This window comes from Cryptomeria japonica, chromosome 6 (genome assembly GCF_030272615.1).
Source record: "Cryptomeria japonica chromosome 6, Sugi_1.0, whole genome shotgun sequence".
In the NCBI taxonomy this organism is placed as follows: Eukaryota; Viridiplantae; Streptophyta; class Pinopsida; order Cupressales; family Cupressaceae; genus Cryptomeria; species Cryptomeria japonica.
The window spans coordinates 234,115,057-234,133,267 of NC_081410.1; positions in this window are offsets into that span (position 1 = coordinate 234,115,057).

Here is an 18,211-nt window from a genome sequence, read left to right on the forward strand (position 1 = left end):
TTCATTTACAAAATTAAATTTAAAAATAATTTTTACAAATAATAAATAATTCAAACAAGTAAGTAATTAGTCAACTGCTAATAATTTTTTTTAAGGGGAGTTGAACTTAGTTGATTGATTAGTCAAATGATTATTGTTTAGTCTTAACTTTTTTTTTTTTTTTAAATTTTCATAATTTATTTGGTTGTTTTATCAATTTTATTTAATCAATTTAACAAAAGAATTATATATAGTTATGTAGATAAATATTTTTATTTTTTGTGCTTCACAATTGCAGGGAATAATTAGTGAAAATAATTCTTAAATTTAATAGAATATATATAAAATAAAGTTATATATAGAGGAAAGGAAAAAGGCAAAGATTAGGAAGTATGAAGTGAGGATTAATACGAGTAGGGACTAGAGAGATCAAGGGCATAAGACAAAAAAGGCTCCGTCAAGAAAGAAATTGTATTTCTAGGTTGGTAGTTAATTTTTTTAATTTGTTATTATTTACTTAAGATAAGTACAATAAATATCAATTTTAATTAATACATTTAATATCTTGATATTATTAGATTTTTAAAATAACAAGTAAAAAACTATTATACGAATTAAATTCTCAAAATTAATTATAGGAAAAAGAAAAATTGAAGACAAATTTTAATTGAATTTCCAATTGATAATAATTAAAAAAAATTAACAATCTTTTTTCATATTTACAAACATTTTTTAATGAACAAATTATGACCAAAAGAACCATTCCCTAATAAATAATTCAAAAATATTAAATTTTGACTGTTCCATAAGAGGGCCTATACCAAAATCCCATGTAGGACATTTGTATTTGAAATACATATATTTTTCAAAACATACTAAACTAAAACATGAACATAATATCAATTTCCAAGTTCACTACCTCTTCCGCACTTTCCCCTTCCTCATTGAATCTTGAATTTTAAAGGCAAATGACGAAGGACTAATTGACCTTCAAAAACTCAAACACATCAAAAAAGGCTTTAAGAAATTTTGCTCCACACCTAGCCTTCTATTTGTTCTTGTTCTCATAATGGCCAATCATTGTGATCATAAAAAGGTTCCCAAAGCCATTATATGGTTGATAAATCACAAGCAAAGTGCCAAATTTGAACACAAAAACCAATCCTAAATGATAACATTTAGAACCTTTTCAAGCCTCCATGGAAATGCTATTTGTCTCCATCACCATCTTGATATCATCTTTTGCCTCACCCAAATCCACCATCATTGAAGAAATATTAGTATTTACTTTGCACCTTTGAGAAGTAGATAGAAAAACATCACCCAACACCATGCAGGGGAATCATTGACCATGTTTTGAAGAAATTCCTCAATCTAAAGTCCATAATGGCCTCTGAATGCACTTTGCTTTTCATTCTATTATAATTTACACATTTTTATTTTATGTTTATAAAGGTTCTTTTTATAAATTTATTCTATCATAGAACTATAATAAAAATAATTTTAATAGGTCAACCTTGAAATCTATCAATCTTTTTTTAATCTATGAATAGATTTAAATTTCTTTCACATAAAATTAAAAACTAATAATATATAAAAAAAAATTATCTAAAAAATAAATTTAAATGACAGTGTCTTAACCTATGAATATTAGCCACTTCTCACATAGGCAAGATTTGTGTATTTAGGCTACTTATCATTCATGAGGTGTGACTTGTATATATGAGTCATCCCTAATATGGATTGCAACTTGTATATACAAGCTGTCCCATGATTTAGGGGTTTACGCTATTTTAATTTTTTTTAATTTTTATTACAAATTTTATTTTAAATAAATAAAACTTATTAGATGAAAACACACATGCACACACACAAATTAATTGAAAGTATGAATATATAATTTTTTTAAACAACTACTACAAGTATCTATAACATTTATTATATGATTTTTTTGGAAATGGTTTTCACTCATCTTCTAGATTCTACACCATATGTAGCAAGAATTCATGGTTTGTTTTCTATTGGTGCACCATCTGTTATAGGGAGTAATAGTTCATCTACCACTATTGTGTTGTTTGTTGTAGGGGTTCACATCTTTGTTGTTGTTGTTGGTTCATCATTTGATGATGGGATTTGGGGTGTTTCATCCATTGTATCTCTTGGCATGGTGGGATCATCAGATTTTGCAGTAAAATTATCTTCTCCTTCCAAGCATTGCCTTTCCCTTGAGTGTTCTTCCAATTTGTCACTGATGGTTGTGACTTCTCTAGATGTCTCAGTGGATAGGTCTCATTGTGGTTCTGTTAGTCAAGACAAAAATGTTATGTTGAGACTACTCTCGGTAAACACTTTACCTCCTATCATGTTTTGCAACTCTTCCCTAAGTCAATCTCTCCAGTAATTTATTTTGGTGATGAGATCATTAAGAGTGAAGATGATTTTGTGGCCCACACATTGATCTGTAAATTTCATCAGTTTTAGCCACACAACTTTGATATGAATCATTAGATTACCAAAACTAGGGTCTCCTTCATAGTTCTAGTCCTATGCTATGGGTTTCTTTATTTTCTTATTTCATATTTGGGTTAGGCTTTTGAATCTCTTTCTATAGTTTTGAAAATGATCATGTTACACTACTATTAAAAATTGTCTTAGGAAATTTAACTTAGTTAACCTAGTGATCATATATTTTATGCATACTACTTATGCTTGTATTCTTGTGCAGTTGGATTTGGCCAAGGCTCATCTAGTTTAGATTGTACTAAGATTTTATTACCATTAATAGTCCCAAGTTTTGGGTTAAGAGCATATACCCTTTTAATGTCATTACTTTGATATTGGACTTGTTGCAAAGTCTTGTGGCTTCTTTAGGCCATTGCCTTGGTCTGCTTCTTGGTGGTAGAATGTGGGTCTTAAGGATTTTACCATTTTGTTAGTGGACTCACAACCAAAATCTCTTGTTAGTGACTCTCCAACTATTCTTGGTGGTCATATTTCCTCTAACATTGCTATTGTTTCTAATGGTGCTACTCATTGCTTTTGTGCCTTAGAGAACAATGTCTCATGTGCTCTGAGTAATGCCTATATAGTGATGACTACTACTATTCCTATTGACATTTTTTTGAGTGATAATAATCTATAAGTCAACCCAATCCCTGTTCTAGATAGCAACTCTAAGGGTGTTTTTTTGACCTTGGACCATTATCCATAAGAGGAGATGAGAAGCTCCTCAAATTGTTGCTTTTCCATGTAAGTCAAAAAGCATAGGATGAGTTTATGTGGTGTAATTTTTTATTTTAATTATTTTTTATAATGGGTTGGGCCCCTAATAACTCATTGTTTCTATTGTTTGTCTTATATTTTTATTGCTTTACCTAGTAAAAATAATAATTATGAATATAAAATTAGAATAAAAATAACATAACACATAAACGATGATACATTGGATTTACTTAAAAAATGTGATATATACACAATATTTCTTCACATCCTTATTCTCAGTAGAACTAACAACAATGTAGATTTGGGAAAACATAAAATCTATTACTCATCAAAGATAATTTTTCTAAGAATTTTTTTCGAGATACACATTTTAGCATAGTAGTATAGAGATCAAAATAAAAGACAAATAACAAATATAAAACAATAAAAAATACATATAAAAATTATAATAACGTTTGAAACACAAAAAATAGCTAAAACTAAATAAAGACTTAAAATAATTAACATAATTTATATTATTGAAAATTTAATATAATTAAATTGTTCCTATTTATTTTTTAAATTTAGAAATCCACTCTTGATACACATGTTAGATAAGATGCTTATCATAAGAAAAGCTTAAAACCCTCAACCTTAAAATAATTATGGAATAATAAAACTAGTAATTTCAATAGAGTTGACAATCAACTTGCAAGCATCGATGTCACTCAAGTTCTTTTGAAAGTTACTCCTAGATCTATTATACTAGTAATTATTTATTGTACTAGTAGCTTTTAACTAAGACTGCCCCTTATCTTATCTTGGTTGAATACAAATTAGTTAATAAATCTATCAAAACAATGTAATTGAGTTCCACCTTAATATGTCAACTGCATTAAATATGATGTTAGGAATTAGATGATAATGATTTATTTCAAATTTTAAGATTGATTCATGAATATGTTATCTAACAATATTTAATTAATAATTCTTTTAATTCTTTAATTTATCACTAATCTTGTTTCATCAAGCAATTTAGTATTTTAGACGGAGTTACTTATTTTGATGTGTAATTACTTACAATTATTTTACTTTAATTTCTTTATATACAATTTTAGTTAGTACATGTTAAAAAATTTTGAGTTTTATTTTTAAATTTTAGATTAGTTAACAAAACTTAAATAAGACTGAAAAATACAATAAACATTTAATAACAATGATTTCTTTGGTTCACATTTATGAGTAATGCCATCATGTTTAAACTATTGCAATTATAGCTTAGTACAATTGTAACGAGGACATATGTGACATTATCCATATAAATAGTTGGGAAGAAATAAGAGATATCTTGTTGATTAAAATATGAAGTATGTGTACTTGTCACATCCTACATAGGTTATTTGAAAATCAAAATTAAATAGTCTATAATAGTCAATGTTGTCAAATTAAAGAGGCTAGGTTGTGTATGGGTTGGCTATGTGTACATTTATTGGGAGAAAAAAAGAGACCTAATTGCAACACACAAAGAATGATTGATAGTTGACCCACCAATAAAGAAGTATGGGCATTTCATTAATCTAGCATAGGTCCCCAACTCTTGGACAACTTGTTATTGATAGGCGAGTGGAAAGAGATACTATGAAACTATTTAATAGAAATGGTGTCACTTCTTTTGGGGCAAAGATTGCAGGTTGGGGGAGGACTATGGTATGTAGGGTAGACTCTAAAACACCCATGAACCCATAATCTTTAAAGAAAGGCTTCGTTTGGGAAGTAAAAAAAATGTGAGTAGTAGAGGTCAACAAGAGGAGAAAATTTGAGAGAATTAAAAAAGAGAATGTATTGTAGGTGCGTAGAAGAGGAACGAAAAAATGCATGAAATGGATTAATTGAAAATCCTTTAGGAGCTTGCTGGCAAATGCAAGTGGGGGCATACAAGCTAGACTCACAAAATTTAAATATGTCTTTCTTACCTATGCAAAAGTGAGGGTATTAGAATGGGTTATGAGCTTCCCTTGAGTGTATAGGATAGATAAATTTTATATTGTAATTTCCCACCAAGGAACCCTCAAGGAAACAAGCCAATAAAACCCAAAATAGTTTTTTTCTGAAACATTCTAGATAAACTTAACTACTGCAATACCAAAGATATGATACATCATGTTGCACTTGCATGACAATGTGCACACAAGTGTCACAAGGGAAACCATGACACACAAAAACATCCACACAAGACCTCGCCATTGCACAAGCAAGGTGACAACAACAAAAGACTAAAAACAGAACCACTCACCACAATGTGATGGTAGAAGAGAGAGAGGAGATGACGCCTCGATGATGATTGTCACCTACCACAATCACATTCTCTCACAAAAGATACCAAGATGGAATGAGGCAATAATCAACCTCTAATCCACGTCTAAATAGGTTGACCAAATCAAGCCCAAACACTCTCGAGACCTACATAAAATCACTAGCTCAATTGCAAGCATACTACAATATCCTATTGCAACTCAATGGTGCACAAGTGAAAGAATAAAGTCCTTAAATTCCAACCAACCACATGGGAAAGTTCGAGATAAGGATGATCAACAAGGAATTTTGTACCTTACAAGACTACACAAAACTTTACAAGTCTTCTCTCAACAAACTAGGCTTTCTACTTGGTCCTAGGTGTGATGATTGGCTTCTTGTAGACACAAACACACAAATCAATGCATTCGACACCACTAAAAATCATTGACAACACACTTGGACCACCTCAGAGGTTCTCTTGACTCTCCAGTCCTTTATGAGCAACTTTAGTGACCTAATATAGGCCTCTAGGGCCTCAAAAGCTCACTAACAAACAACTTAGGACTATGGCGTTCCAGGTGAAATTAGACGCCCACCTAGAACACTAGCTTAACTAGTGGGTGAATTAAAGATAGGGATCATTCCCTTGGATGTTAGAGATGTGTTGGAGTAGACCAAAAGTGCCCGAGATTCTCTAGGAACATGAAAATACTAGAAAGGCTTAGGGAGGAAGAAGAGACATCAATTCCCTTGGACACTCGACATCACTGATAAATAAAAGGAGAGGATGGGGCAGTGCAAATGACCTCACCAACATACAAAAATCATACCTTGAGAAAGGAAATTCAAGAACATGGAATTATGACTCTTCCACATTCACAACACTACACAAGATTCTTTGAAAGCCCTCAAATGACCCCATAATGACTCAAAACAACATGATATTCCACAAAAAGGTATGACAACCTTGGGAGAGGACTATAAAACTCCAAGATAATTAAAACATAACTAGGTTCTTTTTATGCCCAAAAGAAGATTCCTACTAACATTATCTTAACAACATAAGCATCATAATTAGTCACAACTATTCATGCTCGATTCCAATGTCGAGACATGCAAAACATTCTATAACCTATTACATATGACAACCACTTACATATCCTCATCAAGGAGGTCAAATATACCATTTTTGAATTGTATTGCATGTAATGTCCCCTTGTCCTACCCAGTTTGGTATTCAAGGTTAGTTTATTAACAAATCCTCATAGACTAATTATATGGATAGAGGACACTTGATTTTATGATTTTCTCCTGATTTAGATGGCACTCTATAGCACATTTGGTGGGAATTGATTAATAATTATATTATCACCAAGTTGCCGATCTAAAACTACACTAGAACCAAGCAATACACCTCCTAAAAGTGACTTACCTCTAGAGAGAGTGAGGTTCCTCCTTGCTAGGTACCCTTGAGGAGAGAGAAAAATGTAACTCAAAGAAGGTTTTTAAAAAGTCAAGTTAATATTTATTATCTAATGTATTTCTCCTAAAGTGACTTTATGTTATAAGGTCATTTAAAAGTTGTGACATTATGTTTTCAGGTAATTTAAAAGCTTATAATGGACGCCTCGTTAAGAGTGAATGAAGACAAATAAAAGAATAAAGTAAATCACTTAAGTGGGAAAACATAACGAGGCATTAAAAGGAGAAGAAACCCTAATTAGCGTGAAAGGATTTGAGAGAGTTATAAAGACATTGAGATTCATTTGTTAGACATGTCATGTTGGATTATTTCTCTTTCTTGTCTCCTGAGAGGAGCATGGCTAAACCTTAGGGGTTAGAGCTACTTGTGGAGACGAAAACTTCCATTAGCAACCACACTTGTAGTTGTTAAAGACCAACCAGGGGTGAATCCCAGTTGGATTACATAGAAATCAGTTTGGAAGATTTGTTGCTAGTTGAACTTGAAAGAGTTGCTTGCTTGAGAGGCCAACCCATATTTCAACTTGTTTGGAGTGTGGGAGAGCACTTTTTTGGCATCTCTAGCATTGGGATATCAAGATGCATGTCTAGTAGATTTGTGTTTGTTTATAATAGTTTTGGGATAGTTGTTTCTATTGTTGCTGAGTGAGGTGCCTGCTAGTGTGGCCGACCCCTTTTTTGGCTTGCTTAATGTGACTCAATAAAATTCATCATAGCTTAATTAGAATAATAGGAATTCACGAATCCTATCTAATTAACGAATTCTATTAAATATCAATGAAATATTGTAACATAACAAGGATGTAAATTATTCAAGTAAAACCCCTTGTTGCATAGATGCAAATTGTTTCCATTATTATTCTTCTTCTTGTGGTATGATGGCTCTCAGATATTGCACTGCTAACTAGCAAATGACACAAGATTTCGAAGTTCGTGATTGTTGAAAATGGATAATTGAAGCTGAATTTATAGACTTTCGGGTGAGATTGAATGGGAGATGGAACTCAAGTGAGCTCACATGCTGATTGATAGTTGAACTGCTGATTTGGAGGTGGAACCCAATAAATTGAATTGTTAATTGAGTTAACTAATTGAGAAAAAGTTGATTGAAAGATAGAAAAGAGATTGAATAATTAACCGATTGATGACAAAGAAAGCTTTATTTAGAAAAAAGTTAATTGAAAATTAGAAAAAGAATAATTGGAGGAGAATTGAGAAAATAATTTAATTAATCAATTAATTGAATTGATCAATTAGCAATTAATTTAGCATGTGCCGTAGGATTTTTAATTGAAATTCAATTTCTTGTTTGCATGCAATTTAAACTCAATTTAGATTTTCAATTTGATCTTTGCATGATAATTAATTATTGAATTTATTTTAAATTCAATTTGATCTTTGAATTCATGCAAACTTGATTTAGGAATTCAATTTGATTTTTGAATTCATGCAAACTTGAAATGCACAGGTTTTTGAAATTAGACAAAATTGGTTGAAATTGGAATTTGGAGAAGATTAGAATTTGAATTTGAATTAGAAGAATATAATGAAATTAGACGAAATTACAATTTGGGGATTTGAAATTTGAATTTGAATTAGAAGAATATTGAAATTAGATGAAATTGGTATTTGGGGATTTAGAATTGAAGAATTAATTAGTTATTTAAATAATTAAAAAATAATAATTATTTAGAAATTGAATTTAATTAAATAATAAAGATTATTCAATTAAAGGATTAAAATCACAATTAATTAAATGATTAATATTTAGAAAAAGGGTTAAATGATTAAATGATGATAGACTAGAAATTGAAATTGGGTAATTAGTAGGATGATGAAGAAATATGAATTTAGAAGCATAAGATTAATTAATTTAATTAAATAATTAAATAATTATTTAATCAATAAGAGGAATAATTAGTGTGTGATCAATGAGATATTTTTAGGTGTCTACACTTAAAGCTAAGGAGAGGTATTACTAAGCATTTTTAGTATTGGGATAACAAGTCTTACTCATACTAACAGATTGGTTGAAGATTACATCAATTTTGGTAGCATTTGGAGCATTTTTGACATATTTACTGAGGGAGCAACTTGCGTGCTAGGAAGACTCCGCTTGGGTTGGTTTGTAACAAATAACATCACTTATTTCCATATTTTGAGTGCTTTACACAAGTCAAATCCATCACCAACAGTTTGCATCAGTTGGAAGCAGAGTTCTTGAAAAATTTAAGGTGAAATTCTGAGTGTACAGCTTGCTTGAAGGGCCATAACCTCCTTAAGCTATTTTGGAATCGAAATAAACCCTTGAAGGTTGTCCAAAGAGGGAATAGTTGTAAACACCATCAAGGAATCAAACCTAGCTACCGAGTTATCTTGGAAAGCAACTGAACTTGTTTAGAGAAGTTGCAAATCAGATTTTTTGAGTGACTTGGTTGGCTGACTGCTTATAAATCAGACTTGGGAAAGTCCTTTCTAATTCATCCAACCTCAAGTTTCAAAGGATAGAAAATTGGGTATGCCTAGATGGACTTGTAAAGTCATTTGAATAGCTAAGCTTCAAGGATATTGTAATATTTAGACTTTCAATCGCATCTGAAAGCTCTTTCATTGTTACAAAATATCATCATTCTATTTAGTACTAAATGTATGCAATATTTATACAAGTTCATATTTGTTTCTTCAAAAATATTGCAAACTCTTAGAAAATACATCTTCTACAACTTTTGTCTAGATCTGAAAGATCACCTTCAAAGAATATAGTATTTTTAATTTAAAATAAACAAGCATGTTGCAATTACAATGTTCCACGTGGGGTGGGACATTACATTGCACGACAAGTCAGTACAAATTACATAGATTGAATAACAAGAAATATTGTGTAAATCCATGAGAAGAAACCATTGGGCATGCTTGTTCCACTATCCTTTGGACCCCAACAATGGTATATACACCACTTGACCATGTGGAACTAAATGGTCCACTCCCTCTATGCTAGGAGACAACCACAAAGGCCATAAACACTGATTCACACAAGACAAAAGGAGAGATACAACACTCAATCCAACATGTAGAGTACATAGCAAAGCATGGAAGTGCATGGCATCCAAGCACAAGATATAGACACAATATCATAGGCCAATTATACATGGCAATCAAATGCTCATCAATAGCTCAGCATCAACAAGAAAGACATACATCTTCCAATTTATACTCAATTATAGGATTAGATGTTAGAGAGCAAGAACATAGAGTGTCATTGCATAGCTCGAAGGGGTGGCTCATGTGAAACCGAGTAGTCCTCTCCAATAGACGAGGAGAGTTGATCTTACTAGATCAATGCCCCATAGACAACCGGGTCTTCTTAAGTTAGCCTCAAAATGTACACCTATAGTTAGAAGAGAAAATCCTAGACCAATGGTATGATTAACTCAATGTCTAATTAGTTAGTAAATAACCATTTACAATAATTTACAAATAAAAGGCAAAATGTATGTTTTAATTCCTTTTTTCTTGATCATCTGAATACCCATTTTTATTGAAGAAAAATGAATTCTCCACATTAATAAAAATCTTTTGATTTATTTGGCACGCAATGACCAAAAAAGCTATCGATGATAGGGATCCACATAAAAGAGTTGCATAACCGAGTGATATCATTCTCATATGCATTATTAACCAGTGAGATTTTAACCCTTAGCCTTTACGTGTACTTAAGGCATGGGACTGACATCCAATTATCTTGGTTCATTTTAATTTTGTTTTTATTATTTTTCACTTATTACACGATATCCCTATAGGTTATCTTGGCAGCCTCTTTGTTCCTTTACCCCATTCGACCCAACTCCCATCATTGACTCTAATACCTACACTAGGCCCATCCTGCTCAAATGAATGCATAAAATAAAACCAAATATTAAATCAACATTCAAAGATTCAAGTTCTCATATGCACCACTATTCATCAAATAATCATAATTGCTCAAAATGCAATAAACGTACAAAATGGAAACCAAATCAATCCCATTTTGAAATTCATATTGTAAATCCATCATTTCACATAACATCCCATCAAAAATTCACAAAAAATCCACTTTTAAATAAATTCTTGAAAAAATCCACTTTTTAAATAAATTCTAACTTTTATCAAAGTACCAGGTGAATAGTGTTTTCAACCATGAAAAAGCTTGAAGAACACTAATTTTTCAAAATTCAAATCTCAAAAATTTGAAAATACCCTTTTGATTTCTATCCACCCAACACTAGGTTCTCACAATAAATCCATAAATTGCCCATGCTAACAAATTTTTTTAGCATGGTAACATTTCTACATGCAAAATTCATAAAATTTAATAAATCAATTAAACCAATCATTCAAATGAATTGTTGTTAACTAAAGAATTGCATCAATTCATAGTTAAATCCATTTGCAACCATTTAAAATGAAAAATAACGAAAAAAAGAAGAAGAAATGAGGATCATACCTCAAAATTGCCCCAAAACTTTAAACTTAAATTGCATCCTGTATATGGTGAAAATGGATAACAATAATAACGATATTGAAAGGCTAAATGAATTCAACCACAAAACCCTAGCCTAACAACAACAGAGATCTACCATAACATATGAAGATTACCTAAGACAATGCAAATCAAACGAAATCACAAAGATTATACCATCACATGTCCAATAGGGTTTGGATCTCCATTCTTCCTATCTCCATTGATATTGTTTGATGTATTTGCTCTCAGATTTTATGTGCACAAGAGCTCAACAAAGAACGGAATGTGGTTGCAAGTAGGATCGCATATGCTCAAAAGCATAGTGCAGTCAATTGATCAAGTAGTTAGAATGATTGATTAGGGTGATTGATTAGGGTTGATAATGAAGGAAGCATCTCCTTATATAGAAGACACTATATGAAATGGAGGGATAAGATTGAGAGGTGTAAAAGGAGGTCGGCTATGATTAGAGGGTAAGTAAAAGAAATAATAAAATAATGAAAGGGGTAGGTACTGTATGAATTAAGAGATGAATGACATGTGTCATGGGTAGAAAAGGTTAATGAATTAATTAAATAAATAAAGATTTATTTAATTAATAGAAGAAGTAGGATCAATTAAATAAATAAGATATTTATTTAATTTAAGAAAAGGATAATTTAAATAAATAAATGTATTTATTTAAATGAGAAATATGGCTAGAAGAGGATAAATGAATTAATTAAATAAATAAAGATTTATTTAATTAATAGAAGAATTAGGCTAAAATAATTAAATAAATAAAATATTTATTTAATTAGACTGGACAATTTTAGGTGTCTACATTTTGCCCCTCTTTGAGACAATGCGACTTGTCGCGTTGTTTCAAAGAAGATAAGATGAACTGATACAGAGTTGCCCCAAGATGGGAATGATATGCCCCCTTGAGAGATTGGATGAAAATGTCTGAAAAGATTGCAGACAATCTCTCGATAAGAAAGAGAGGCTAGAATGGACTGACCGGATAAAGTGACATAGTCACAGGAGAAAGAAGGCTGACTCGGAAGGCGAGGGCGAGGGCTAGGGCAGTCTATAAGATAGACCACGAGGGAAATACATCCTCATTGTCATCTACACCTCCAAGAGATTAGAGTGCAGAGAGAGAAAAGAGTAGCAACAGTCAGCAGCGATGGCTTTGGTTCACAGATTCGACTGCGTTCGTCGATTCCAAAGGCCAGCAGAGGCAGGAGAGCCAGTAAGTACCACAAAACCTCCTTGTACTTTGATGCATTTATTGTTGTCATTAATGCATACTAGGTAATGTAATAAATGTACGTTTATGTCAGGAAAGCATGTTTGTGTCCAAAAATGTGAATTTTTGTCTTCTAGGTCAAATCGGCAGTTCTGTGATGAACATACGCTGTCGATTGGATAAGTTGCTGAGAGGATACACTCAAGTAGGTCCTCTAGGGAAGACTAGAATAGATCAAGGCACTTTGTGATGAACAGTGAGTACCAAGATAGAGTACTTTGTGATGAACAGGGAGTACTAAAATATGAGCAACACTTTGTGATGAATAGGGAGTGCAAATGTGAGCAACACTTTGTGATGAACAGGGAGTGCCACTAGGATAGAAGCAACACTTTGTGATGAACAGTGAGTGTCACTAGGACTGAGATGATTGATTTGTGTGACTGCAGGAGTATTTGCCTATGCTGGAGTCACGAGAGAGATTCCCGTCGACTCAGAGGTTGCGACTTGAGTTGATAGCCGAGGACCGAGCTGCGATTGAGGCTATGGGATTGAGACATATTCTGTATGTGGCTGAGTTTCGGGTGAACATGGGATTGCTGACTGCGCTGGTTGAGAGGTGGCACTCAGAGACTTGCACTTTCCATTTGCTGATGGGTGAGATGACAGTCACCCTGGAGGATGTATACAGGATTCTGCGGATACTGATTGATGGGGAGTTGATTCCGTACAATTGAGACGGAGACAGGGATGCCCTTAGATGAGTGTTCTAGGATCCGGGACTGGAGATGAGGGTGGGACATGTGGCATGGGATACCATGACATGGACAAAATTAGCACTACCAACAGTGTTGGCAGGAGTTATTAGTGGGTTCCTCTGTCCGGATAGGGTGACACAAGGGGTGGCTGCAAAGGACATAGGGGCCAGGAGAGATGATCTTGGGGCCGGTCCTTCTAGGGCTCAGATTCCATCGAGGCCAGGCGGCTCCCAGGGAGGGAGTTCATCATAGCCGTAGAGGGCTCCCTATGTATCAGTATTGTACCATTTTTGTATGATGATGTAGACACCTGCGGGTGCTTTGTAGCCATAGGATTTTGACATCATTGTATCATGACACTTTATGATTATATATATGAGATGATTCATTTTTGCGGCAACTATATGCATGTGTACCTATATGATGAGATGTTCTTATGTGATGTTTATGATGTGGATGCAAATATGTATATGATGCAATGCAATATTTTTATTCTTTTATGCTTTATAATGTTATGCCAATGTAAATGTGAATGTATGTAATGCAGATGAATATGATAATGCAAATGTAAATTGTGCTAACAGGTGTTGTGTGCAGGATGTGATGCAATTGCGATATCTATATGTATGTATGAAATGCTAATATGTGGAAATGCAGGTGCAACTACATGAGATGCAAATGTTTTTGGTGTGTCATTATACTCAGTCATGTGCTAGCAGGCTACGCGGACTCAAGAAGGATGATGGAAGTCAATCAAGAAAGGGGGATGAAAGACAAAAGCTATGAAAGTGAAAGAGATTCTTATGCATTATCATCATTGAGCTTTATTATGGCACGTAGGTTATGACAATCGAGGCATATGTTCGACCCAAAAAGTCATTGTACCTATTTGCATGGAGATAAGACAGTCACAAAAAAGGAATGCCCCATTTCATACTAGACTCACAGTGTCCTCATATCCTTGGACAAGTCATAGCATTACTAAGAGACAATCCGCAGACAACAAATACAAATAGGTGATGATACCCCATCCTCGCCTTTCTAGTCAAAGACATCCTGGAGATAGAATCTCTAATCAGAGACATCCTGGAAAAGCTAAAAGACATGTAACCAAAAAGGATAAAATCAAAAGAAAACCAAGACTCGACACCAACATCCACTGTAGTCCTCAAGTTTAGTGTCTCTTATCACTTGTATAAGTCTTATTTGATTGTGGTCACAATGTTTACTTTCACAGAATGGATAGATAGCACAGAACCATATGTTGTCTGAGTCTGTTGAAAGATTTGATTTGTTGAAGCCCATTGTTGCTGCTGTGTCTCATCTGAAACTGATTGAATCCATGAAACTGATACTTTATTGCGGATTGGCGATGCAAATGTTGCTTTATTGCGGATTGTGCGCAGATAGACTGAAGGAAGTTGGAAGAAACTGTACTCCTCGAAACATGTGATGTTCTCAGTTCCACACCCATCACTAGACGTAGGATTTTGCCTTAGCCATAGATAGGAGTTGATTTATTATGGATGGAAAGGGATGAAAAGGAATATTTATTATGAATGGCTAACCAATCTTGGGTAGATCAATAACAAGCCATGACGGGAATGGGTAAGTTTATTATGGATGAATTGGTCGTGAGTGTGTGCAAAGTGAAAGGATGAAAGTGAATCCTGAAGGAGGGAGGAGCAATGTCTCTACACATGGCGTTGGTGACCCAGTTTTCACCATGGTACTTGCCCAGGGTGCCACCGAAGTGGTTTTCACTGTTGGACGAAATTATTTCTCTTTACTTTTTTCGATTTTTCAATGTTTTTTGTGTCACAAGGCGCCTGTTTGCCAGGTTTTCACCAAGTAACGATTTTTTTGTTTTATAATTTTTTTGTATTTTTTAATTTTTTTGATTTTTTTGTATTTTTCGAATTAGGATACTCTGAAGAGCTATGTGTAAAACCTGCGAAGGTGCATGTTGTTGATAGGATCCTCCAAAGGTTCACCTTCTGTAGTTGAGAGCTGATATGCCCCATATCCATATGCTGCTGTAATGATGTAAGGACCAAGACAATTTGGTTCGAACTTGCCTTTCTTCTCTCTGTCTTGCTGATTTTTGGGGTTTTCTCTAAGAACCAAATCACCTACCTCAAGTGTGCGAGGTTTGACCTTGTGATTGTAGCTGCGACTCATTCGTTGTTGGTAAGCCTTGAGATGATTAAAAGCAGTTTGTCTTCATTCATCCAATAGTTCCAGTTCTTGTAAGCGAGAGACCCTATAGTCTTCATCACTGATGATGTTTTGCAAAGAGACCCGTAAAGAGGGTAGCTCGACCTCAATAGGAAAGATGGCTTCAGTACCGTAGACAAGTGAATAGGGTGTAGCTCCTATAGATGTGCAGACACTTGTGCGGTAGGCCCAAAGTGCAGGATTAAGTTGGATATGCCAATTATGACCATCATCGTCGATTGTCTTCTTTAGGATTTTAAGGATTGTTTTATTAGATGTCTCAGCTTGGCCATTACCTTGGGGGTAATATGGTGTGGAGAAACGATGGGAAATATGGAAGCGGTCACAGAGTTCACGAACATCCTGATTTTTGAAGGGACGCCCGTTATTAGTAATAATGGAAAGAGGAATACCGTATCGGCAAATGATATAGTTGAAGATGAATGTAGCAATCTGTTTTCTTGTGACTTGTGTGAGAGGCACAACTTCAATCCATTTTGTAAAATACTCTGTGGCAGTGATAATGAATTTATGACCATTGGAAGAAGGAGGGTGAATCTTGCCTATGAGATCGAGTCCCCACTAACAAAAGGGCCAAGGAGATGCAAGTGGCTGAAGTTCTTGTGCTGGTGCATGTATGAGGTCTCCATGAATTTGGCATTACTTACATTTCTTGACAAACTGATATGAGTCTTTTTCCATATTGGGCCAGTAATATCCAGTCCTGATGAGTTTCTTGGCCAAGGTAGGACCACTAGCATGCTGACCACATATCCCTTCATGCACTTCACATAACGCAATCTGAGCCTCGTCGCTTTCTAAACATCTAAGAAGAGTGCCATCTAGACCTCGCCGGTATAAGATATCAGCTAAGATGACATATCGAGAGGATTGGCGAATAAAAGTGCGACGTTGGTTATTTGATAGATCAGGAGGTAGAGTATTGTCACGAAGGTATGTGAAAATGGAACCATATAACTAGGACTCGGGACCGACGACACATATCGTCTCAGTAGGCATGATCTCATATGAAGGAACCAAAAGTTTATCCACCAAGAACTCATAGTGGGTCTCGTTTGGAGGTAGATCAATCAATGAAGCAATTGTAGCCATGGCATCTGCGACGCGATTCTGCTCACTTGGTATCTGCTCAAAGTCTATCTTTGTGAAGTGTTGTTTCAGGTCATCCACCATTTGTTTATAAGGCATTAATTTTTCATCTTTTGTTTGGTAATCATCAGTTGCTTGACGGATGACAAGTTGGGAGTCCCCAAAAACACGAAGTTCCTGGATCTTCCATTGAACTGCAATTCGTAATCCTGTTGTTAATGCCTCATATTCTGCTATATTGTTAGTGCAAGGAAATGATAAGTGGTATGATTTTGGTATAGAATCCCCTTGAGGAGTTATAAAGAGGATGCTAGCTCCTGCCCCATGCTGTGTGTATGAGCCGTTGGAGTACAATTGCCATGGCTTTGCATGTGACATTGTTAAAATAGATTCATCTCGAAATTCTGAACTTAGAGGAACATCATCTATCATGGGAGCATCTGCTAATTGATTGGCGATGGCTTGTCCTTTTATTGCTTTTCTATCCACATACTCGATGTCGAATTCACTCAGGATCATTACCCATTTGGCCAATCGCCCAGTAAGTGTTGCTTTATTGAGAAGGTATTTCAATGGATCGATCCTTGCAACTAACTTAGTCTTATGAGTGAGCATGTAATGTCATAATTTCTGCAAAGCAAAGACCACGGCGAGACATGCACGCTCAATTGGTGTGTAGTTTAGCTCATATCCCACCAATGTGCGACTGATATAGTATACTTCTTTTTCTTTGTCCTCAACAATTTGTTGTGCTAAGAGTGCCCCCAGTGCTGTTGGAGTAGCTGATATGTATAGTAACAGAGGTTGATTTGGAACTGGTGGCATCAAAACTGGTGGATTTAGAAGATAATCTTTGAGCGTCTGGAAAGCCTATTGACAGTTATCATCCCATTTGAATTTGATGTTTTTATGTAGCAGGTGCTAAAAAGGATTACACTTATCTACAAGTTGTGCTATGAATCTTCGGATGGACTGGAGTCTGCGTTGTAAGGATCGAAGTTGACTGATATTTCTTGGTGGTTGCATCTCCAAGATGGCTTTTACTTTTGCTGGATCAGCTTCAATTCCTCTTTTGGATACAATGAATCCTAGGAGCTTCCCAGAGGTTACTCCAAAGACACATTTCTTGGGATTTAATCTTACTTTGTATTTTTCCAACCGATCAAAGACAACTGAAAGTATGTCCAAATGTGTATTTATGTCTATTGATTTGCCCAAGAGGTCATCAACATAATCTTCCACGGTTACGTGCATGAGGTCATGAAAGATAGTAGTCATGGCTCTTTGATATGTAGCACCTGCATTTTTTAGCCCGAAGGGCATGACATTCCAGCAGAAAGTTCCCCAAGGACAAGTGAATGATGTTTTGTGTTGATCCTCGGGCCCGATCCTTATTTGATTATAACTAGAGAATCCATCCATTAATGATAACATTTC